We start from the raw sequence: 26,187 nt of genomic DNA, 5'->3' as shown, positions 1-26,187 counted from the left end.
CAGCCACAGCATCATCAGATCCGAGCTGTGTGTGCAACCTACACCACAGCTCATGGCAACACTAGATCCTTAACCCACTGAGCAAGGCCAGGGATCGAACCTGATGCTAGTCAGATTTGTTTCTGCTGAGCCATGACGGGAACTCCCAGCACTGGTTTCTTTATTGGCTACACAAATCTGATCAGAAAAAGAAACTCCCAGGAGTGCTCCTTGAGGCTCAGTGGGTTAAGAACCCGACTCGTATCCAGGAGGATACAGGTTTGATCCCTGGCCTCGCGCAGTGGGTTAAGGATCCGGCATTATGAGCTGTGGTGTAGGTTGCAGACATGGCTCGGATCCCGTGTTGCTGGGGCTGTGGTGTAGGCTGGCAGATACAGCTCCGATTCGACCCCTAGCCTGGGAACTTCCATATGCCAAAGATGCGGCCCTAAAAGGCAAAAAAAGAAAAAGAGCCTCCCAGTGACGGGGGTCTCGGCCTGGGCTAGGACCTGGTATGGGTCCCGTCGGCCAATTCAGTGACAGGTGCTGTCTTCCACTGCCAGCTATACCTTCCAGCTGGAAAAGTTCCAGTCCGGGCCTGCATTTCCAGTGCCTGCCCTTTGCACGCTTGGCGCCGTAGGGCTCAGCAGATGCTAGGATCCTGTCGGAGCTGCTTCCCTCTCCTGCCGGAGTTGGGAAGATTCAAAGATGACAGTCATCTGGGCAGCTGTGTCCTTACCTGTTTCCAGCTGCCCGAGGCTGTCTCTGTGAACAGGCAGAGCCCTCCCTGCGACCTCAAAAAACCCGTGCAGAGGGGAACCGTCCACAGAGGCCACTCGTGCCTTGCAGGGCCTTGACCTAGAGGCTGCTTTTAATCATCTAGAGGGACAGGGCACAGGGACGGGGATGGGGAGACCAGCTGCCATTCTACTTCTGTTCTCTTCTCCCCTGGAGGCTTCACAGGAGGAGAGTCACCAAGACCTTGCGGCTCATGCTCTACAAGCCTGGATCCTTCTCATTAACTCGCATTTCCTAGAGCCTGCTCCTTTTAGGGACGCGCCCTGACTCTGCGGTCCAACCTGCAGGCGGTGCCTGCAAATGAATTCGACTTTGAAGCTCTGAGATCACTTTCCGTCCTTGCCAAAGGGAAGAGCCGCTTAGCGGAATGGCCAGGAACCCGGTCACGTGGGCAGCCTGGCTGAGAAATCCTGACTGCGAGCAGGTCATTTGGTTTCATCTGTCAAATGCACAGTCACTCATCTCTCTTTTCATACATTTTGTCACACTGTGTAACACTTGTGCTATTAGAGACTTTCTTTTTCTGAAAGTTGATCTATTGATCTATTTTTTTTTTTTTTTTTTTTTGGCTATGCCTGAGGCATGCAGAAGTTCCCAGGCCAAGGCCTGAATCCACACCACAGCAGGGGCAATTCCAGATCCCTAACCCACTGAATCACCAGGGAACTCGGATTTATCTTTATAACTTGGCTGCACGCCAAGCAACGCTTCCATGAAATCACATATTTAATGTGCTAGTTTTATCTCCTCAACTATGTGCCAAAACAAATATTTACTTTTGATCAAACTCATCTGTATAATCCCTGAAACCATCCCAAGTACTGTACACAAGTACCACCCTTTGGAAATGCTGGATTAGAGCACTGCTTTGGCTCCTAATGTCTTCACTCCTATTGTGAAATTCTAAAAATCCTCCAAAGGAAAAGCAATTTCAGAAAGAAAAAAAAAAAATGCATTATTCTTGAGCCAACAGCCAGCATGACCCCTGGAACAAAACTGTCGTGTTTTGGGAGTTCCCATTGTGGCTCAGTAGGTCAGAAACTCACTAGGAACCATGAAGATGCAGGTTCAATCCCTGGGCTCGCTGAGTGGGTTAAGGATGTGTTGCTGTGAGCTGCAGTATAGGTTGCAGACGTGGCTTGGATCCCACTGTGGCTGTGTTGTAGGCCGGCAGCTGCAGCTCCAATTCGACCTCTAACCTGGGAACCTCCATAGGCCACAAGTGTGGCCCTAAAAAGCAAAAAAAAAAAAAAAAAAAGTGTGTTTTGACAACTTGTCCTCTATAATCACAGTTTATAGGATGCAACTCTGACTCGACTTTCCTACCCTGGGGAGTCTGCTGGGCCCAGGCCACTGCACAGCCTCTGGCCTTCCATGTGGTCGACGGAAGGCCTCGGTCCCCGACTGCCCCAGGCCTGAGCCTGTGTCAGGTTGGGGGGCGGGGTGGCTATGGCGCAGAGGGAAGGGTCAGTCCGTCCCCACCCACCTTCTCAAGAGCCTGGAGGGTTGGCCTTTCATCCTAAGCAAGAGACCCGAAGGTCAGAGCAAGTCCTCGCTGGGTTGGCAGCCTCCTCGGCTTCCCTTCACGTCCTGATCGTTCCTGGGACCCTTGGGATGACACAATCCACCAGACTCACGAGGCTCCTTGGCGGGGAACTCTCTTCTCTGGGAAAAGACTGGCAGGCGAGGGGAGCTGGGCAGCCAAGAGCGGGGAACAGAAGATGCCTCCCTGGTGAAAGAAGTCATTGCTAACACACCCACACAATGAAACAAAGGCTGAACAAATCAGCGGCCCGAGGCATCAAGGTTGATTTTTTTTTTTTTTTGTCTTTTTAGGGCTGCACCCGCGGCATATGGAGGTTCCCAGGCTAGGGGTCTAATTGGAGCAGCAGCTGCCAGCCTACACCACAGCCACAGCAACTTGGGATCCGAGCCGCGTCTGCGACCTACACCACAGCTCATGGCAACGCCAGATCCTTAACCCACGGAGCAAGGCCAAGGATCGAACCTGCATCCTCCTGGATGCTAGTCAGATTCGTTTTCGCTGAGCCACGACGGGAACTCCATCAAGGCTGATCTTTTGCTCCCTCAGAGGTTCTTGAATCTGGCATCAGATTCATTCGAGGGGTTTTAAAAAATAAAAGTTATACGTGGTTATGGAGAAAGTCTACTCCTTGGTATTTACCCACGGTAAATGAAAACATATTCACAGCAGCTTTACTCACAATGGCCTAGAATAATCGTCCAAGTCCCCTCGGTGGGCGAGGACAGCAACAGCTGGAGGTACAGCCATGCTGTGGACACTGCTTGGCAATCGCAAGCCACCAAGTATGGATACGATACACGCGCCAGCGGAGGAGCCGGGAAACCATGACGAGCAGCCAGAGAAACCAGACACACACAGCAGGTGACTTCCGTGTGACTGTGCTAAGGTTTAAGAACAGGCAAAATCCACCTACAGTGAGAGAAGGTGGAACACAGGTGGCCTATGCGGGCTGTGGATTCGGTTAACTTTCTGGGGCCGTGGAAGCGCTCTGTGTATCTATACACTTGCCAACACCTGGCCAATCATACTCCGAAGATCTGTGCATTGCACTGTAGATAAATGTTTACCTGAATTTGAAAATAAAACTAGGCGTTCCCGTCGTGATGCAGCAGAAATGAATGTGACTAGGAACCATGAGGTTGTGGGTTCGATCCCTGTCTCACTCAGTGGGTTAAGGATCCGGCGTTGCCATGAGCTGGGTGTAGGTTGCAGATGCAACTCGGATCCTGTGTTGCTGTGGCTGTGGTGTAGGCCGGCAGCTGCAGCTCCCATTCGACCCTTAGCCTAGGAACCTCCATGTGCTGCAGGTACAGCCGTAAAAAGCAAAAAACAAAAAACAAAAAAACAGCAACCAAAAAAACCCCTAAAAAATATGTCTTCTGATCCCATCCTATTCTTACTGAATCAGAATCTCCAGAGCCTGGAAATGTACACTTTAAAAACAGCCCCAGGTGATTCTGCTGCCCAGCCAGATCTGGGCACCCTTGGCTCTAGATCGATTTGGCTGACGCTCTCGCTGTTTATCAGACTTAAGGACGTTCTAGGGCTGCTCCTGGTAAGACAATGCCAATAGCTCTTGTTTATGGAGCACTTAGTAGGCTTCGAATTCTCTCAACCCAGTAAAGCAGTTCTATTGTCTCCATTTTACAGATTAAAAAACTGTGAGCAAGGGGCTTGCCCAAATCCCAGAGCTGGTACATTGCAAAACCGCCTCCAGTCTTCTTCCCCACAGGCACCTCTCTCTTTCCACCATGTATTTAGTTACTTTGTCTCTTTAGGGCTGCACCCGGGGCACATGGAGGTTCCCAGGCGAGGAGTCGAAGCGGAGCTGCAGCTGCCGGCCTGCACCCACACCAGATCTAAGCTGCATCTGCAACCTACACCCCAGCTCACGGCAACGCTGGATCCTTAACCCACTGAGCAAGGCCAGGGATCGAACCCACGTCCTTATGGATACCAACTGGGTTTGGTACCGCGAGTCACAAGGGGAGCTCCCCATTCACTTATGTAAACCATCAGAAACAAACAAGTATTGTGTGCCTTCCGAGAGCCAGGCCATCTGCTGGGCAGGATGTTGTACCAACCTCCCGGAGACGACGACGGTAAGGAGGAGGGAGGGCGCAGCAGCATTTCCCTTGGCTTTGCTGCAGCAGGGGGAAGAGGAGCCCAGGCCTCTTTGGATTTTAATTATTCAGGTGGTTTGGGGAAAGGCAGGCGGTTTATGGTTATATAAGCACAGCTAAAGGAAGCCTCTGTGTTGCTTACTTTGGGAACGTTCCAGAAGCTAACACCACCAGCAGGTCATGTTAAAAATGGGTTAAAATCATTATCGGATTATGAATAATTCACCAGGCACCCCTGTTACCCATTACATTTTGTTCTACATAATTGCCTTCTGGAAATCTGCTCCCAGGGCAGGGAATTGGGGGTATGCATGAAATTGAATATTTCTGCCTTCGACAAGTAAATGGAAACAAAACTGGAAATTCGTTTCAGTCCGCTGCTGCCTATCCCCTCTGAGTGGCTAAGACTGGCCTGGTACCCCAGCAAAATAACGGAGCAGGGAGAAACGGGCAGTGCGCCCCTGGTCCTGTTCCTGCTGGGAGTCTCCTGGGGGCTCTAAACGGTGTGGAGGACTCAGTGGGGGACCAGGAGCCGCGAGAGGGATGTCTGGGCGAGCATGAGTCACACTGCAGAATGAACTCTGGATGGCATGACACAAAGAGGGCAATGACCAGAATAACGAGTCATCTCCTTTAAAAAAAAAAAAAATCGAGTTGTAATTCACCCTTTTAAAGTATGCAAGTCACTGCAGCCTCCAGCAACCATTCCTCTACTTTCTGTCCCTACAGACTTGCCTGCTCTGGATATTTCATGTAACGGAATCTCACAACATGTGGCCTTTTGCGACAAGCTCCTTTACCGTGGCATGATATTTTCAAAGTTCATCCACGCTGTAGCATGTATCAGAACGTCATTCCTTTTTATGGCCAAATAATATGCCATTGTGTGGCTATAGTAGATTCTGTTTGTTCATTCATCACTTCATGGAAATTGGCTTGTTTCTCCTTTTTTGGTGATTGTGAATAATGCTACCATGAACAGTCAAGTACAGGCTTTTGTGCGAACATACGTTTTCAGTTCTCTTCAGTGTGTTTATAGGAGTAGAATTGCTGGGTCATAAGGAAACAAGCGTTCGATTTTTTTTCCATCTTGGCCACGCCCATGGTATGTGGATGTTCCCAGGCCAGGCATCAAACCCGAGCCACAGCAGCAGGAACGCCGCACCCCTCACCCGATTTGCCACAAGGGAACTCCTGGACCATCTCACATGGTTCTGGGGGAAAGAAGGAACGAGAGGTCTGCGCTTTTCTGGCAACACCTTTGCTTTTGCTTCCGCTTCCTGGTCAAAGTTGATCCGTTCTATGGACCAGTCACAGCTTATCTGAAAACCCAATCGACAGGACTGGCTCTGTGTGTCCTCGCTCCGGATAACACATTCACAACTGAAGACGAGCTTCCTGGAGATACAATAATACATTATGCAGGACACATCCGAACTCAAAACATCTGAAGCAGAAAGAGGATTTATTGACTTATGCAGCTGGGAAGAGAGGGGCAGCTCACAGACTCGAGGCGGGAGTTGGAGGAACCGAAGCCTCGGCTTCCAAGGTCAATCGGTCACACTCACGCGCTCCACTCCCACCTGCCGGCATCTCCCTCTGGCTTCTCGTGTCTTTGGTTCCCTCCTTCCGTGATGCCCTGTGCGTCGCTCATCTCTGGAGCCTCCGCTTGGCCTCCTTCTACATTCGTATTTTCCCACAAACGGGAAGGATGGCTGCCAGCAGCTCACACGTACATCCACCCGGCTTAGGACCCCGGAGAGAGCTTTCCGTCCAGGAGCAGGGCCCCTCTCTCTCCCAGCCTCGTGTATGTCGTGGCCATCCGGATCAATCGCGTGGCCAGGAAAGTGAAGCCTCATGTGTAGCCTACACGGGCTCCCACCCCTACATCTACGGCCAAATCAGAGGAAGGGGAAGAGATGCGCGAGGGCAGGTGGGAGGAGAGACAACCACGCGCAGTCGCTGCCGGGGAGACCTCAACTCCAAGGGCACACACGAGCGGGAGAAATTTCTGACCTCATGGAAATTCCAAAATCGTAGACAACTAGGAGGCCAGTGTGGGGCCGCCAGGACCTGATCACACCCCTACAGCTTCTTCTGTCTGTGCCTGGAGCCAGCCCCGGTCTGGAGCCTCTTCTGGGTCGCAGAGGATACTGAGTCCCCGGAAAGCCAAGGGGCACTTTTCAAATGCGAGGGCAGCACGCATCTCCGTGGCTCACGCGGGGACAGGAGCAGACCCACCGCCTAACCTGATGGCCGCTTCCTCAGTCATTTCGTTCAGCTGCAAATCTTACTTTTTCCAAATGAGCGCCACCGCGTCTTTTAGAGAAAATGGAGGAACAATTTCAGTAATTGAAAGCATTTTCTATTTTACTCTCGGTGGGTTCCGAATCCTGAGGACTCTCAAGAGACTTGCAAAACTTCTCAGATAAGGTTCAATGGCTGTTAGAGCCCATGCATTCGAGAAGGAAAATGAGCCGAATCCTTAGATGTTAGAGTAGGAAGATGGGGGGACCACCTAGTCCCCCCAGCTCGTTTCACACAGGGAGCAGCTGAGGCCCAGAGCTGGAAGGGATGTCTGGTCAAGCAGACAAGAGTGGCAGGGCTGACACTAAATCCACAGCTCCCAGCTCATACCCCTTCTTCTTCTTCTTTCGGCCATGCCCATGGCACACAGAAGTTCCTGGGCCAGGGACTGAACCTGAGCCGCTGCAATGACAACACCAGATCCTTAACCCACTGTGCCACAAGGGAACTCCCATATCCCTTCTTCTTAACCAGGCCTCTTCTTGTCCGCACTCTCTCTTCTGAGCACAAACTTGAATTAAAAAAAAAAAATAAACAGGAGTTCCCGTTGTGGCCTAGAGGGTTAAGAACCCGACACAGTGTCTGTGAGAATGCAGATTTGATCCCTGGCCTCGCTCAGTGGGTTAAGGACCTGGTGTTGCTGTGGTTGTGGCGTAGGCCTGAGGCTGCAGCTCCAAATCAACCCCTAGTTCGAGAACTTCCATATACCACACGTGCAGCCCTAAAAAAAAAAAAAAATTTAATTAAAAAAATAAATACAATAAAAATTAAAAAAATAAATATGGCTCCAAATACACCATAAGGGTATAAGAAAGAGATGCTGAATAACTGCAAAGACTTTCCAGTTTTAATTCACACTGTAGGCACTGCAGGAACCCCATATATGCCTGGAAAGAGGGGATGTCTTTCTTTCTTTCTTTTTTTAGGGCTGCATACGCAGCATATGCAAGGTCCCGGGCTGGGGGTTGAATCGGAGCTACAGCTGCCGGCCTCCACCACACCCACAGCAACACGGGATCCAACCCACTTCTGCTACTGATGCTGCAGCTTGCAGCAATGCCGGATCCTTAACCTACTGAGTAAGGCCAGGGATCGACCCCACATCCTCATGGATACAAGTCAGGCTTGTTACCGCTGAGCCACAACGGGAACTCCTGGGGGAGGATTTCTTACTGAAATCAGCACTGTGGGTACCAGAACCCAGCTGTGAGTCACTAACTGCCCAGGAAGCATCTTAGCGAGGTTTTCCTGAGAGAGGCGTGTTCTTAAGAATAAGGACTGGGAAGAGGAGAGGACAGTTTTGAAACCGCAATGAAGAGCCGAAATGAAGTGATATCATCTGAGTACTGACCACGGGTAAGGTTCTATGCCCAGAACAAAGGCATTTCGCACACAAGTCTCTCCTCGCGCATTAGCAGTGCCCCACCCAGGAGAGGAGGCGTGCTTCTGGGGCGTTCTGGAGTCTATTTGTGTGTATGCGCATGAATCGGTAAGAGCTCTTTAAGTGATTCGTTCCTGCCTGTCTCCTAAGCTGCAGCTATATCTCTCCAGCTTTTTTTTTTTTTGCTTTTTAGGGCTGCACCTGTGGCACATGGAGGTTCTCAGGCTAGGGGTCTTATCAGAACTGTAACCACCCGCCTACACCAGAGCCACAGCAACGCGGGATCTGAGCTGCATCTGCGACCTACACCACAGCTCATGGCAACGCCGGATCCTTAACCCCCTGATCGAGGCCAGGGATCGAACCCTCAACTGCACGGTTCCTGTAGGATTCGTTTCCGCTGCACCACGACGGGAACTCCCCGTTTGTCTTTTCTCTTGTTTTTCTCTTCTGAAGTATTGCATTTTCATATCTGATCCTATGCATCAGTCATTTCCTTCGTGTTGCCCAAGCTGTCGTGTGACGATGCAGTATCTTCCTCTACTTGGGTTTTCGCCGTCTGAGTTTTCTTCCAATACTTGTGTACACTTACACATTTAAACTCTTTGGGATTTATTTGGCTGGAAAAGGTGAGGGAGAGATCGAAGGTTTTTGTTGTGTTTTTTTTCCCCCCCCGAAACGGTTCATCAGTTGTCACAGTAACACTTGCTGGCTAGAAATTCTGCAAGCCCCGTAATGTTGTACAGACGTCCCCGGCGTTGCCCTGAGATGCATGCACAGATCCATGACTGTCTTCCCCTCAAAAGCTGGGATTTCATTCCCCTCCCCTTCAGGGGCCACTGGATTTGTGACTTCTCAGTGAATAAAGCATTTTTTTCATCTTCAGTCCACTTGTTCATGACTCAGCCCTAAGCGCCCTGGGAGAAGCATTGCCGCTGCTCTGCGGAAACCAGCCCAGGAGGCCAAGAGCTCTTCGAGGCTTCAGAGCAGAGGGCCCCCTGGGGGCTGGGGGTGGAATCGGAATTGGCGGCTGCTGAGCTGCTAGTCCCTGGGCCTTCCTGCTCACCGCTTTCCACTGCATCTCGGGAAGTCCACCCTGAACTGCCTCGCCAGGGTCTTGCTAGAAGCCCATCTCTGTAGAGTGCTCAGGTCCAGGCTAAAAAAGCGGGTAAGGGCACCCATCCTCCTACCTACTTCCAGACCTCTCCTCCCTCCACAGAGCAAATGCCCCGAGTAAACAGATGGAGACCAGGGGCGCGGGCGGGGGGTGGGGGGGAGGTGCTGCTGGGGTGCGGATTATCAGCATTAACAGTAGCCAAGTCACAATGCTCTGCCATCCGCATCCTCTGCCATCCTCGTCCCTCTGTGGTCCTTCTGCTCTCTCTGACTCACCCAGTTAGCATTTACCTTCACACAGATACAGCTTTCCCTTCTGTGTGCCAAATATCTCCTCCTTGGAAACCCAACAGTCGCCCCCCCAACAGCCCCAGAGGAAGGGACCTGCCTGTACTTCTGTACTGCAGATGAGCTGGCATTCTTAGCCAAGCGGTGCCTCCTGCACTTTGGATCTAGGAAGGAGTGTCGCTGTGTCGGAGAGAGAATTCTCTTCCCTCTAACCCTCCAAATGGCATTCGTTGATAAGAGCCAGCTTTCTGTTGTCAAGAGTGGGGACGGACCTGCCTAGGGGGACAGTCTGGCCACCTTCAAATCATGCATAACAGCCTCTGGACAACACCACAGTAGGAAAAATTTTAAGGACATGAGCAAAGATTTAATGGCAAATGGGATGTATCTTTTTTAATTGAAAGACAGCCGATTTACAGTATTGCGTTAGTTTCAGCTCTATAGCATAGTGACTCATTATTGTTGCTGTTTTGCAGATTACATTCCATTACAGGTTATTACAAGATATTGAGTATAATTCTCTGTGCTATACAGTAAATCCTTATTGCTTCTCTATTTTATGTATAGTAGTTTGCATCTATTAATCCCATACTCCTAACTTGGTAACCGTAAGTTTGCTTTCTATGTCTGTGAGCCTGCTCTGTTTTGCATGTACAGTCACGTGTATTATTTTTTTAGATTCCACATACAAGTGATATCACATAGTATTTGTCTTATTTCACCAAGCATAGTATTCTCTAGGTCAAGAGTGCCCATTATAACACAGCTCATAATACTGAAAAACTGGCAAGAGCCTCAATGCTCAAGAGTAAGGGGATTAGGTTACGGTACATCTATACAACGGAACATTATTTACCTTTTTAAAACTATGCTGTAGGAGTTCCCACTATGGCTCAGTGGGTTAAGGAGGACACCATTCAGATTTCCAGGGGCAACCCCTCAAGTCAGCTGACTTGCCTGCGCAGCAGAGGCTCGGTCGAGGGCGTGGTGGGACAGGGTGAGAATCACTAAGAGGAGAGGAAGAACAAAATCTTGGGGCAAAGGCTCTGATGCTAGAAGGAGGGTGGAGGGGTTCTGAGGGTTTACACAGAGCAACTTCCATCTGTTTTTGCCCCGAGAGATGAAAAGAATGTTTTGGAGGTCCCGTTGTGGCTCAGCGGAAATGAACCTGACTGGTATCCATGAGGATGCGGGTTCGACCCATCTCAGTGGGTCGGGGATGCAGCTGTGCTGTGACCTGTGGTGCAGGTCACAGATGTGGCTTGGATCTGGCGTTGCTGTGGCTGTGGCGTAGGCTGGCAGCTACAGCTGCAATTTGATCCCTAGCCTAGGAACTTCCATATGCCACAGGTGTGGCCCTAAAAAGAAAAAAAATATATACATATATATATATATATATATATATATATATATATATATAGCAAAGACTGTTTTGGGATTCGAGCAGGGAAGAGGCAGGTGAGATCTCAGTCTCAACCCACTAGCCGAGAAGGTTCCCATGGCCACAAGTGACCCATGCTCCACACAGCCTGAGAAAATCTACCTCTGTTCTACTCTGTGCATCACAGTTTAGGCCAGAATTCCTGAGGTGGGGTCCAGGCACCCAATGATTTTAGTGGTACACTAGTAAAAAATTTTTTCTTTGCCACACCTGCAGCACGTGGAAGTTGCTGGGCCAGGGATTGAAGCCACAGCAGTATCCTGAGCCACTGCAGTGACAACACCAGATCCTTAACCTGCTGCACCACAAGGCAACTCCATAATCTCTTTGTACTAATTATGCATTGATTTAAGGAGTTCCCGTCATGGCGCAGTGGTTAACGAATCTGACTAGGAACAATGAGGTTGCGGGTTCGATCCCTGCCCTTGCTCAGTGGGTTAAGGATCCGTTGTTGCCGTGAGCTGTGGTGTAGGTTGCAGATGCGGCTTGGGTCCCATGTTGCTGTGGCTGTGGTGTAGGCCAGCAGCTTATCTCCAACTGGACCCCTAGCCTGGGAACCTCCATATGCCACGGGTGTGACCCTAAAAAGAAAAAAGAAAAGAAAAGAAAAAATAAATAAAGTTGTGTGTGAGTACATGTGTGTGTAAAATTGAACATAAAAAATCCATAATTTCATGGATATCTATTGGTTAGAGCAATGCTAAAGTTTAAAAGATAACTGTAAAGAAAAATATTGAGTAAAGAGTATATATCCAGATGGTACATGGATACAGCAACAATAACAAATCATGAGGTGCTCGGCAAATCTTTGAATTTCGGGGTTTACGCCACCCTTCCTCTGAAATGATCCCAGAGACCCAGGCATTTTGGGGGGTGGGGAGGGGGAGATACATAAGGGATTGGTCCATGTGGGTCAGTTGAAAGGAAAAAAAAAATGGACAATTAGTTTAGAATCTCTCCAAGTGGCACTGGAAATTAGCTGGTTCTAAGTCAAGAGGCCATTTGCTAGAAAAACCGAGACCTTGGAGAATATACTGGGGCCGTTTCTCTGAAGGGACATGTACTGTGGTCACAATAGAGACTCTGCTACTTTGCTCCCCTGGAGTAAAAGGGAAAGACCCCCCACCCCTCGCCCTGCCGCATCCCCAGAGCCAAGCACTTCCGGTCAGCAGATCTCCCGCGGGAGCACTTCCTGTGTGTGATGCCCACATACGGCAGCCTACCGGGCGACCCAGGACTGGGACAGCTGCCAGGCTGAAGGACCGACAGACAGGAAAGCCAAGCCCATGGGGAAGTGCACAGCCGTGGATAAGAGTTTGTTGACCAAATAAAAACACAGCGCTGTCCCTAACCTTGGGTGGCGCTCTGGTTCTTAAGTCTATGAGCAGGTCCATTCTGGGAATCCTTCTTTCCTACCAATATCCCCAAAGTCCTTTCTTTTCTTTCTTCCTGGTTCTGACCGGAATGCGCCCCAACTTGGATAGAACTACTTTTGGACGTCAGAGCCCAGGGTCAAGGCCCTGCCAGCGAGGCAGGAAGGAAGGGCTTTGTCTGCCCTGCAGGTCTCGGGGGGCCACCTACCCGGGTTCAGAAAGCACATGGGTTTCCCCCTGTTTCTCCCGGGCCCTTTAGGCCTAAGGCCTTGTGTGTGGCAGCTGTGGAAGGGACACAAAGATGTCACCACCTTGTTGGCAAGGCACTCGGTCCAGCTGGGAGCAGAGAGGAACAGAAGCATAAAAGAGGAAGAAGGAGGCCCCGAAGGAGGAGGGCACTGGGGAAGGAGCCAGCGAGGCGCAGAGCACAGAGCGGGGGCTCCCTCCATCCTCAGAGCGCCTCCTCCACGGTCACTCCACAGTCGGTGAGGCCACAGGAGGAGCTGCTGCTTATGCAGTTTACAAGGCGCCAGGCACTGTGCAAAGGCTCTCCCTCAGCGCGCTTAGCAGAGCAGCAGAGAGCACAGGCTCTGGACTCCTTCCTTCAGTTGGCACACGTCGCTGAGCGCCTACTGTGTGTCCGATGCTACTCTAGGCACTGGAGAAACAGCAGTGCCATGTCCAAGTCCCTACTAAGAAGCTACAGGAGTTCCCGTCGTGACACAGCAGAAACGAATTCAACTAGGAACCATGAGGTTGTGGGTTCAATCCCTGGCCTCGCTCAGTGGGTTAAGGATCTGGTGCAGCCGTGAGCTGTGTTGTAGGTCGAAGACGAGGCTCCGATCCTGTGTCGCTGTGGCGCTGGGGTAGGCCGGCGGCTGTAGCTCCAATTAGACCCCTAGCCTGGGAACCTCCATATGCCACAGGTGCTGCCTCAAGAGGACAAAAGACAGAAAAAAAAAAAAAAAAAAAAAGAAGTTACAGACGCCAGAAGCACCTGGACCTGGACCTGGACCAGGTGCAGTGTAAACCTGTCTCTGCCTTTCACTAGATAATCGACCAGTGGCCCCTGTGGTTGATTCAAAGAATGTACCGTAAATGTTTGTGTGAGGATTAAACCAAACAAAACGTGTGAAGTTCGTAGAGTGGTGCCCAGCGCCCACTAAAGGCTCAGCGAATACTGGCTATTGCTGCCATACTTGAGGTAGAGGCCCTTATCCCCACTTGGGTGTTGTCCTGGTGGTAAAATATACATAACACAGCATTTACCACCTTAACCACTGTAGCGTGTTCAGGGGCATCAAGCACATGCGCGTCGCTGAGCACCACCACCCTCTCCGTCCAGAGTTGTGTCCATCTTCTCCAACGCCAATTCCTGCCCAGGACAAATGACTGCATTCCCCTGCTCCTGGGCCCCTGGCAGCCAACATTCTTTCCATCTGTGAATGCGACCGTTCTCAGTACCTAATGGGAATGGAATCACGCAGCATTTAACCTTTGAAGCTGGCTTATTTCACGCCGCGGAATATCCTCAAGGTCCGTCCATGTTTTGAGGGCGTGCGCTACGATTCTCCCCAGCACTGTACCATTGGACGTTCCCATGTCTCCACATCCTCATCAGTACTTAGGGTTTTGTTTCTGCTTTTGTTTTCTGTCTTTTTGCCTTTTCTAGGGCCGCTCCTGCAGCACATGGAGGTTCCCAGGCTTGGGGTCAAATCAGAGCTGTAGCCACCAGCCTACACCACAGTCATAGCAACGCCGGATCCTTAACCCACTGAGTGAGGCCAGGGATCAAACCTGAAATCTCATGGCTCCTAGTCGGATTCATTAACCCCTGAGCCACGACGGGAACTCCATGGTTTTTTTGATACTAGCCATCCTCATGGGTGTGAGGGGGTCTCTCACTATGGTTTTGGTTTTTTTCCCCACACCCACAGCATTCAGAAATTCCCAGGCCAGCGATTGAACCCACACCACGGCAGCGACCTGAGCCACGGCAGTGACAATGCTGAGCCACCAGGGAACTCCTCCCTGTGGTTCTGATTTGTATTTCCTTGCTGGTCGGTGATGCTGAGCATTTTTGCACGTACTCGATGGCCAAGTGCATACCTTCCTTGGAGAAGTGTGCGCCTCGGTCCTTTGCCCATTTCTGAATTTGAGCTGTCTGTGTTGCTGCGTTTAGCAAGGGGTTGTTGGGTTTATTCCCTCCTTTCTGCAGTGCTCTGAGAGCCTCCTTTTAAAGCCCCGGCCAGGCTCAGACTCAGGCCTGCCTCCTCGGCTGCCATCACCAAAGCACTTCAGACAGATAAATGGAACCTGCAGTAGCAGCTGGAGACGAGAGGTGAACACACGCAGACGGAAGGGAGGGGAAGGCCGGCCAAGGGCATAAACAAACAGGCTGCAACTCTCTCAATCCAGTTCTCACTAAATTCGGCACAAACTGTCAGTGCTTCAAATCCAAATGGGAAGGGATTCATTCGAGTTTCATCTTGGGGCCTCACAAGGGGAAGGGGTCTTTGCATGTTCTAGGAGTCCCCTCCCTGCCGCCCTCCCCGTGGAACAGCAGCAGCAAGGACCAGAAGACATAAGGAAAAGAGTGAAGAGCCAGGAAGGATGTTGGCGCTGGGTAAGCAGCCTTTGCGGGCAGACACGTGGCTGGAGCGAAGGCAGGAAGAATGATTTTCCAGAGGTGAAATCTTAGGATCACACACACATGTTCCAGAGGCGGTATCTCAGAATCACAGCGTAATAAATAAGCTGCTGTTCATAAGGCCAGTGCAGCTACAGTGAAAAGCTGTGTGGGAAAGACGTGGAAGAGCAAATGCAGGAGACGCCCCACAGCGCAGCCACCCATGAGGCACTTTTTAAGCACTTGCTCCTCTGACCATGACCCCAGCCCTGACCCAGCTCCTTCCCCTAGATATAAGCACAAGACGACAGCGCTTCACCGGGAAACTTGCTAAATGCAGGTTCCCAGGCACCCTCTCCAGAGATACCGCCTCAGGGGGCCTAGGGTGGGGCCTGGGAACCTGCGTTTTAGCCCACTACCCACGATGATGGCAATGGATGACGGCAATGCCCATGGCCAGAGCCCATACCTTGAGTCCTTCTGGCCCCTCTCAGCAGCAGAGACACCCCGGGCTGTCCCCAGTCCGTGAGACAGCGCCATCGCCTCTGTTTCCCCTTTCTGTCCCCAAATGCTGGGGGGATTCCAGAGATGATGAACGGAAAAGTCAGAGGTAATGGTTACCTTAGTTACCTCATGACAACAGGATTCTTCCCACCCCCAAAAGAATCTGCTAAGAAATGATTTCAATTTTCAGGGGCTTGCCCTTAAGTGTATGTTGGCCAGATGAGGAGGGGTGAGAACCGTGGCCCTGGCGTTACAGGAAGAGGGGGAGAACCTTTAAGCTCCACGGCAAAGCCAACATTCCTGAGCAACGAAGATAAAACGCGAATCACACACTAAAATTCCAGAAAGAACAGGGCTCGGCTCATACAGCTGTCAGGCACACAGCCACTTGTAATTCTAACTAATGACTCACGAGTCGGGCCTTGTGCTAAGTGCTTTATTCAGTAAGTCAGTATGTGAAATACACTGAATATATGGACCTAAGAAAACACATACAAAAACATAAACAAGGCTGCATTTGCAGACGGTTGCAATGTGGCTTTGGGTTTTAGCACTGGAGTCCTAGCAGCCTCAGGTCCAAGTACTTGGTAGTGTCACTCATCAACCGTGTGACCTTAGCAAGGAGCGTCTCTGGGCCTTGGCGTGCACCTCTGAGAAATAAGGTAGCACGAACCTCGAGGACCGTTTACCTGATGAAATGAGATGATATACGCACAGCTCCCAGCACAGTCCCCGGCAAGTGGAAAAATAACTTAAGGGTGTTTTATCCCGGTGGTTGTTACCGTCACTGCAGCCAAAGTAGAGTCTGAGTCCCCGGAGTTCGGTCTGTAACTACTTCTGACTTTACACATTCCCACCAAGAGGCAGAGGGGCCCAGGGGAAGCTACCAGGCCAGCAGAGTAGCCCAGGTGGTACCCAGAGGTGGAGAGCACCTGCCAGCAGCATTCCTGCTGGATAAATTTCCCAGCATCCTAGAAACTGCTGATCTATGAGACAGGTGTGAGGTCACTTCAACAATTAAATGAGGGAGTAGACAGAGTGCCTGGCACAGAGAAAAGATTCAATCGTTATTAGGCACTGTTACTATCTATAATTTTATAAGATATTTGCTGTAGTGTCTCTAAAAACATGACCTTGTTAACAATAATTAGCCTTAACTGCGCACCGACCCCAAGAGCCATCTCTTGGGTCTGCAATGCCCACAAAAGTACCTTCACCTTTTCCTGGTGATGGCATCTCACTTTCCTCTAAGAAACGCCCCCCTCCATCCTTTGGTCCTAGTGGGGCTGCCCATCTCACGCCTCTGTTCCAGCCCCTAACAGGTAAGAAGCTGTTCTAGCCTCCACAGCCAAAGGCCCCCAAGAATGAGCATGAGCTCTGATGGAATAAGAGCTCCAAGCAGCAAGGTGGGGCGCTGCAGAGCACCCAGGAAGGAGGCAGCGCCTCTGGAGCACCCCACCTTGCTGCAAGGAGGCAGCTCTTTGGCACGTTTTAGGTCCCCCCTCAAGGATTCCAAGGAGGTTTGAAGAGAAGCAGGGCCGCTGCTTTGGACTCAGGACTGAGAAAATGAAAGATGAAATAGGGATGGAGCTTCCATCCTGAGGGGAGGCCCTGGAGCAGTGGGTTGCTCAGAGCAACAGATGAGAAGAGCAATGCGGAACTTTGCTTCTCTCTTTCCCCACAAGTCAGAGAGCAGCGGTCACCCAAAGAGGGGCCTTGCGGCTCTGCCCAGCTGCTGCCTGACTGTGGGAGCAATGATGCTTCCTGTTGGCTTCACAGCTGGCTTGAGTTCCTCGGTCCCCACCCTCAGCCCCGGCTTTTTTTCTTTTGCAGTCAAGCTGATTTTCACTTTCAGCCCCAACTGTGACTTTGTATAAGGACACCCTTCCTGAAGACTCTTGACTGTCATTTGCCAGAAGACTGTCCTAAGGAGAATTCAATCCTGTAATGACTGGGACAGGAAGGGACCCCCCTGGGGTTGTGCAAAGCCCAACCCTAAGGAGCGGCAGCGCCCTGCCACACTGGGCCTGAGCCAAGGGAGTCAGGTCCCCTCAGGCCCCAAAGGAGGTCTGAGCCAGAGGTCTGGGCCGACTCGACCAAGGCAGCGCCCCAGGGGAGGCCGAGCTGCACACTGCAGGTGCTGAGACACCCTCCCTGCCTGGCTTTTCCAGGCTCCCAGGGGACTGGCTGTTTAGCTCTTCTTTCCATTCTGGGACCTGGCTCAGTCTTGTCCCAGTCGTCCCCGGTAAACCAAGAGCTGCCCCTGTCGCTCACCACCCAGAACCCTAAAGGACCTTTCTTTCCATAGGCCCTGTGCTGGCAGCTGGCAGGGAAGGAGTTGCGGGCCCAACTGGATGTGCTTACTATTTGTGTAAAGGGAGTGACTAGTTGCAGGACAAAAAGATTCTTCCCTTTGCAAGATGATTCACTGTGGGGTCCTGTATGCTTCCGCCATCCCTCATTTTGTAAACTCCACAGTGGCTTACTCTGTCCCCAGTGCCTGGCCCTCAATTAGCCCTGACAAGAGTCACTGAATGCATGAAAGAAGGAATGGCAGTGAGGTCATCTCCATTGCTACAGATTAGGAAAAAGAGGCTTCTAACTCAGTAAGTAGATGCCAGCAACGAGGGTAGAGCGGAGATTCAAAACCAGGTAAGCCTGTGTCCTCCCTCCACTACACACACTGGGTTTCTCTGATTCCCCAGAAAAAAAAGGAACGCTCCTTTTCTTGGCTAGGAGAAAGCCGAGATACCTAGGAAAGAGTCTAGCAAAACAGCCCACTCTGACTGGGCAGATCCTCTGAAAGTTAAACAGAATTACCACACCAACCGGCAATCCACTCCGAAGTACGTACCCAGAGCACTAAAAACAGGTACTCAGATGAGTATCGGTACACATGTTTACACCTGCACCAAAGCCATACGGGGGAAGCAGCGCAAATTCCCATCGACGCGTGGATGGATAAACCAACGGAGGCAGCGGCGGATAACGGAATGTCATTCAGCCATAACGAGGCATGAAGTACCAATGCGGGTTAGGGTGTGCATACACTTCCAAAACATACTGTACAATTCGATTTATACGAAATACCCAGAACAGGTAAATCCGCAGAGAGAGAATACAGACGGGGTGGTTATCAGGGGCTGGGGGGAGAGACAAAGGGAGAAACGCTGGTTAATGGGTAGGGGGCTCCTTTAGGGGTGGTGCAGATGTTTTGGAATCACAGAGAGCTGGTAATGATGCAGCACTGTCAGCGCACTAGGTGCCACTGAACTGTTTCCTCTGACACGGTTCATTTTGTTTTCTTTCTTTCTTGCTTGCTTGCCTGCCTGCCTTCCTTCCTTCCTTTCTTTCTTTCTTTCTTTTTTCCACCACGCCTGTGGCACACGGACGTTCCCAGGCTAGGGGTTGAATCGGAGCTGCAGGTAGAAGCCAACACCACAAGCTCGGCAATACCAGATCTGAGCCACGTCTGAGACCCGCAGCTGGTGGCAACATCTGATCCTTAACCCACTGAGTGAGGCCAAGGGTCAAACCCACATCCTCACGGGCACTCAGTCAGGTTCTTTACCCTCTGAGCCACAACAGGAACGCTCAGTTAATTTTCTGTTATTGGAATTTTCCCGCAATTAAAAAAAAATCCTGTTCCAGGAGTTATGCTGGCGCCCAGGAACACCAAAGATTTCCCATGCCCGCCCCAGGTACACAGCAAGTGATGAGTGAGTGTGTGACGATGTTAACTGGTTTTTAGGCTACGCCAGAGGAGAGCTCTTTTGGAGGCAGTGCTGTCAAATGACCACATTACGGAGAGCCTCCGCTGCAACCCCAGCTCTGCTATGCGACCTTGGGTAAATTTCTCAACCTCTGGATGCTAGTTTTCTTATCGGTAAAATGGAAATAAGGTTTTATCTACCGTGTAGAGTTGTTTTAAGGACTCAGTGAGAGTATAATGCATGCAAGGCACGTGCAACAGCCCCTAGGACACGCTAAATGCTCAGTTAGGAGCTGCTACAGTGAGGATGCAGATTGGCTATTGCAGGTTCATGGCTTCCGAACCCTCTTATTTTCAAAAGTTTTTGTCGCACTCTCTCTCTCTGTAACACATTTGACTCTGCAGAGGTCTGCTTTTGCCAGGAAAGGAGTTCTCAAAGCAGACTGACTTCCCAACGAGGAGACCCCCAGTGATGAATCCCAAGGACGTCCCGAAGGACCCCTCCTGATTTTTGTCTCCAGGGGCAGTGGCGAGCTCCCGGGAAGTGAACCCACGCAGCATCTTTAGAGTGGGCCCTGTCCCCTCTGGCTGCCTGTGCATCTTAGCGCACCTGCGGTGAGAGCTCAGTTTCTGGGCCGTTTGCTACGCAGGCTGCCCTGGCTCCTCCCAGCCTCTGGCTCCTTCCCGGGCTCTGGGATGCGATGCGGAGACTGGGAGATGTGGGGAAACGTCCCACTCAGCTGGTCGGCCAGCCTCAGAGGTCCGCCCTCGTGCAGACGGGTCACCAGGCCCAGAAACCATCCTGCCCACACCCTCGGCGTATCAAACCCGTGCCTCTCGTCCATGCCTAGGTCGCACACTTGATTTTTAAAAATCACTGTTTTAAAAAGGATTGCAAGTGTTTAATATGCAAAAGGATACGCCATGAAAAGGAATCTGCTTCTGCCCCCAAGACCATCGTGACTGTTTCTTGAATATCCTTCCGGATTAATCGACGCATCTAGGAATATCTCTTTGTTCCTACCTCCGTGACCCCCATGATGCCATACACGTCATAGGGCTGGAGTAGGGTAGTGAAATGGTTAAAAAATAATCCCACCAGGGGATTAAAGACAGAAAGGGAGCTTTATTTTTGTTTTTTGTCTTTTCGCCATTTCTAGGGCCGCTCCCACAGCATAGGGAGGTTTCCAGGCTAGGGGTCGAATCGGAGCTGTAGCCGCCAGGCTACACCACAGCCACGGCCACGCCAGATGTGAGCCCCGTCTGTGACCTACACCACAGCTCACGGCCACGCTGGATCCTTAACCCACTGAGCGAGGCCAGGGATCCAGCCCGCAACCTCATGGTTCCTAGTTGGATTCATTAACCACGGAGCCACGACGGGGACTCCCTAGAAAGGGAACTTTGAGGGAGCTTGGGCGACTGTCCTAAGCCAATAACCACTCGAGAAAAGAATCCAGTAACCTGGCAACAATCGACACCACACCACCTTGAAGGAAGACCAGGTGCATTTATGGGCCAGACGCCCTGGAGCCACAAACGGAGAACCCAAAACAAGAGATATGGGGCCTGAATCTTGTTACATGAAGTCAGGGAGTTAAGGGTCCTTGAAGAGGAGCCTCTCTGCATGTAGCCAAGACATATACACAGAGGAAAGGGGCAAAACACTAGGTCAAAGGGGACATTACATCAAAATCTGAGATGAGTCACCGTATTTAATATGTTACCACCCCTTTGCTAATATACATATGATTTAAATAGCACCATGACAGTCCTGATTAAATCATATAGAATCAAAGGAGGAACTAATGATGAAAGTCTGCCCATCTACCCCAAAATGAGGAAGAAGTGGTCTGATCCCCTCCCCACTTTTTTTATTATAAAACTGTAGCCCTTGTTGTCCTCAGGACTGCTGCATTCCTTTGCCAGCCTGCTTGGATTTCTCACAAGCATCCTATGCTAAGAAACTCACTCTTGGCCTGCCACTTTGACTCACGCTGCCTTCTTCCTGAGATGAGACCAAAGAATCTGAGCATTAAGTCCTGACACCAGGGGAGCAGCTTTAATTAAAAGACAGTGAGGAGTTCCCGTCGTGGCGCAGTGGTTAACGAATCCGACTAGGAACCATGAGGTTGCGGGTTCGGTCCCTGCCCTTGCTCAGTGGGTTAACGATCCGGCGTTGCTGTGAGCTGTGGTGTAGGTTGCAGACGCGGCTTGGATCCCGAGTTGCTGTGGCTCTGGCGTAGGCCGGTGGCTACAGCTCCGATTCGACCCCTAGCCTGGGAACCTCCATATGCCGCGGAAGCGGCCCAAAGAAATAGCAAAAAGACAAAAAAAAAAAAAAAAAAGACAGTGAGCTTGAGTCGTCTCCAGGAAGTCAGGGATGGTGGGTTCAAGTCCCAATCTGAGTTTTGGCTGGGCTCAAGTCCTACCCAAGAAGGAGTGTGGTTTCACATGAGGTCTGCATCTTGCTTTTTTTTTTTTTTTTTGCTTTGCTTTTTTAGGACCGCACCTGCAGCATATGGAAGTTCTCAGGGTAGGGGCTGAATCAGAGCTACAGCTGCCAGCCTCCACCACAGCCGAAGCAATGCCAGATCCTTAACCCAATGAACAAGGCCAGGGATTAAACCCACAGCCTCGTGGATCCGAGTCGGGTTCGTTAACTACTGAGCCACGATGGGAACTCCCTGCATTTTGCTTTTAAAAAAAAAAATCAACTATCATGGTAGCATTCTTATTAGTTCATGCAACTCCACCTCCTTTATAACGGCTGCATTATATTCCATTTTATGGGTAACCAAAGCTTTATCCAACCAGCTGCTGACTGATGGGCATTTAAATTGTTTACAATGTTTTCCTTTAGCAATTGGGGCTACAATGAATGTCCTTCTAGAAGAAAATGAGAGTTCAATTTCCTTCTGTTGGGGTGGGGCTTCCTCCTCTTCCCTGAGCACTCTGCCCATACAATTGCCTGTAGATACAGGTAGCGTCCTGTATTTTGTCCTGCATCCTGCGTTGGCTGTCACCCCGAATGTCTCGTATTCGGCATCTTTCAATAAATCACCAAAACGCGTCAGAGCTCTTTTTCCTCCACAGTGATTGGTGCTTAAATCACTTAACTGGCAACACTAGCTGAAAAGCCTATTTCCACAAAAAAAGATCCAGACAACCCCCTGAGGTCTCCTGCAAGGAAGTGAAAGGGGAGGCTGAGAATGAAAGGTACTTATTTTCACATTCAGGAAAGGAAAACACTGCTTTTTGGCCAAAGTCCCAAGCTTGTGAACACTAACCACCATTAATAAGAGATAACTTACGATTTTTGTTCTGAAAATCAGCCAATCAGCAATATTCTCACTCCAGTAACTATGCTTCTGGCTGTGAGCAAATCCATGCCAGCCCCAAGCCTCTGAATGTCAGCCAATCAGTGACAGGCCTCGCACTCAGACGAAAGCCAATCAGCAAGCGCCTCACTCCCGGGACTGTGCTAGAAAGCCAGCCAATCAAAGACACCGTTGCTCCAGGGCTAGACTAACACAGCTGAAAATTCATACGTCCTTCAATCCTTCCTCTTCTCAACGTCCGCCAGTTCCTGAGCCCAGGCTTCCCCAACTTTACATAAAATCAGCTGTAGCTTTGTTGGAGAGACTTTCAAGTACGGTTCTCACTTTCAGGCAAGCAGGAAGTTTACCTCTTTGTTGTTGTTCTTTCCATCAGATACAAGTTCAGTTTATGTTACTTTGCAAGATTGCAGCCCTTTCAACAGTCGAACCCTGTTTATGGTTGGTTGTGAGTTTGAACCTGTGAATGACAGATGCACTCTCACAGCTGTGAGATTATCAAATTCAATCTCTTTGATTCTTGCAGTGGTTTCTATTACTTTTTTTTTTTTAACCTTCCTGCAATATATTTTTTAAATTGTGGTATAACAGACATAATATGTTAGTTTCAGGTGAACCCCCTGATTTGATATTTGTATATATTGCAACATGACCACAAAATAGGTCTAGTTAACGTTTGTCACCATATAGAGTTACAATTTTTTTTCTTGTGATGAGGACTTTTCAGACTTACTCTGTTAGCAACTTTCACATATACAATAGGGTTTAACTATAATCTCCATGTTGTATATTACATCCCATGACTGACTGACTGCTGGAAGTTTGTACCTTTTGGTCCCATTCGCTCATTTCTCTCACTCCTTATGCACTACCACCCCCCTACTGGACCCCTAGCCCAGGAACGTCCATGTGCCATGGGTGCAGCCCTAAAAAGCAAAAAAAGAAGAAAAAAGACAATGTAAAATCAGATATAAGCGAGCATATATCAACGGCTAACCATAAGAGATGTAAGACTTCCTCAACTAGTACTAAGGAAATGACAGACAATTTTTTTATTAAGAAAAATTCAGATTAATAACATAAAGTAGGAGTTCCTGTCATGGCTCAGTGGTTAACGAATCCGACTAGGAATCATGAGGTTGTGGGTTCGATCCCTGGCCTCGCTCAGTGGGTTAAGGATCCGGCGCTGCCGTGAGCTGTGGAGTAGGTCACAGATGTGACTCGGTTCCCGAGTTGCTGTGGCTGTGGCTTAGGCCGGCAGCTACATCTCCGATTTGACCCCTAGCCTGGGAACTTCCATGTGCCGCGGGTGCGGCCCTAAAAAGACAAAATAAAAGTTTTTTTTTTTTAAAAAAGATAAAGTCATCGCAGCAGAACCGTAACGGCCTTCCACACCTGCACACCCGCATCAGTCTTTCAACTCAGTAAGTATTTGGATGCATCTGCCACCAGAACGGTTTTCCATTTCTAAAACTGCAAGCAAACTCTCAAATGCTAGAATGACATTTATTGTCATCATCAGAATAAATAGCTCCATTTGTTACTTTAGAGATTATCAGAGAGCTAAATGTGTCACCCTTTTATGGCACAGCCACAGTGCAAATAATCACAGTGCAGAAACGATGTTTGCTTTGTGCAGCACTTTTCTTGTAAGAAAGGCCTGCATATAAAGCTATTACAAGTAGAATCCTCCAAACGGGACTTCAGAAATGTAGCAAATTTTTGCAGACACTCTCTTATTTAGAGTTAGTTAGACACACACACACACACACACACACACACACACACCCACCCCAAAACCAAAAACAAAGGGACACGGGAAACTTTCAGAGATGATGGATAAACTTATTACCTTGGGTGTGCTGACTGTTCACCAGGGTGTATGTATGTGTATGTCTATACTACTCAAATTATCCACATTAAATAGATGACTTTTTTATATATAAAAAAGTTAATATGCAAAACAAAACCACGACGAAATATCACCTCACACCTGTCAGAATAGCCATTACTAAAAAGACAACAAATGGCAAATGTTGGTGAAAAATGTGGAGAAAAGGGTATCTTTGTCCATTGCTGGTGGGAATGTAAGTTGGTACAGCCAATATGGAAAACAGTATGGAAATTCCTCAAAAAATTAAAGAGAACTACCATATGATCCAGCAATTCCACTTGTAGGAATTTACCTAAAGAAAACAAAAACACCAGTTTGAAGATACATATGCAACCCCATGTTCATTGAAGCATTATTTGTAATAACCAAGATATGGAAGCAACCTAAGTACCTACTAATAGATGAAAGGATAAAGAAGATGTATATATATTTACATATAATGGAATATTACGCAGCCATAAAAAAGTAGTGAAATCTTGCCACTGGTGATAATATGGATGGACCTGGAGGGCATTATGCTAAGTGAAATAAGCCATATAGAGAAAGATAAATACCATACTATTTCACTTATACATGGAATGTAAAAAGCAAAACAAATGAACAAACATAGCCAAACAGAAAGAGTCAGATACAGAGAACAAACATGGTTACCTGAAGGGAGGTGGGGGAAGATGAGGGAAATAGGGATATTAAGAGGTACAAACTTCCTGTTACAAAATAAGAGCCATGGGTATGGAACAGTTAGTGTGAGGAATACAAACAATAATAATGTGATATCTTTATATGGTGACAGATAGTAACTAGAGTTACTGGGTGATCATTTTGTAATGCATAGAAATATCACTAAACTTATGGTGATAATCATTTCATGATGTACATAAGTCAAATTATTATGCTAACTACCCAGATTATTATGCTATATGCCAATTATATCTTAATAAAACTGGAAGGATGGAAGTTCCCAATGCAGCTCAGCAGGTTAAAAACCCACCTAGTGGCATTCCTGTCGTGGCTCAGCGGAAACAAATCTGACTAGCATCCACGAGGACGAAGGTTCAATCCCTGGCCTCGCTCAGTGGGTTGAGGCTCCAGCATTGCCATAAGCTGTGGTGTAGGTCGCAGACATGGCTTGGATCCTGCATTGCTGTGGCTGTGGTGAAGGCTGGTGGCTATAGCTCCAATTCGACCCCTAGCCTGGGGACCTCCATATGCCACAGTTGCAGCCCTAAAAACAAAACAAAACCAACCAACTAGTATCCTGATGTGGGTTCAATCTCTGGCCTCCCTCAGTGGGTTAAGATCCAGTGTTGCCACAAGCTGCAGCATAGGTCACAGATGCTATTTTGATCTGGTATTGCTATGGCTGTGGCCGGCAGCTGAAGCTCTGATTCAACCCCTAGCCTGGGAACTTCCATATGCTGTGGGTGCGGCCCTAAAAAGAAATTTTAAAAAAGAGCAAAAAAAAAAAAAAAAACCCAGAAGGAAAAAAATTTCCCATGTAAGTGTACCAAATACATATTCTGGTTGAATAAGTGAATGAATGTTTTTTATCAGTATTTGACCAAAGTCAGGGTCAAAACAGATTATCATTAGAGAGTGAAACTTCTTGGATATCAGAATAAAGAGGAAATGTTATTTTTTGGCCATGCCAGAGGCATGCAGAAGTTCCCAGGCCAGGGTTCAAACCCAAGTCGCAGCAGTGACAATGTCTGCTCCTTAACCCACTAGGCCACCAGGGAACTCCCAAAATTTTATTTT

The 26,187-nt window shown here is 49.3% G+C and overlaps 1 long non-coding RNA gene across 1 annotated transcript in view; it reads right to left on the bottom strand.

Annotated features, from left to right (window-relative positions):
* Positions 1–23,063, bottom strand: part of LOC125126469 (uncharacterized) — a 55,204-nt gene extending 32,141 nt beyond the window's left edge. The window contains exon 1 of the long non-coding RNA XR_007134635.1: positions 22,512–23,063. This is a non-coding gene — a long non-coding RNA (uncharacterized LOC125126469). The remainder of the gene's footprint in view (positions 1–22,511) is intronic.
* Positions 23,064–26,187: the final 3,124 nt, after the last annotated feature.

This window comes from Phacochoerus africanus, chromosome 4 (genome assembly GCF_016906955.1).
Source record: "Phacochoerus africanus isolate WHEZ1 chromosome 4, ROS_Pafr_v1, whole genome shotgun sequence".
Lineage (NCBI taxonomy): Eukaryota > Metazoa > Chordata > Mammalia > Artiodactyla > Suidae > Phacochoerus > Phacochoerus africanus.
Note: the sequence above shows the minus strand (reverse complement) of the source record. Positions and strands in the feature narration are given on the sequence as shown.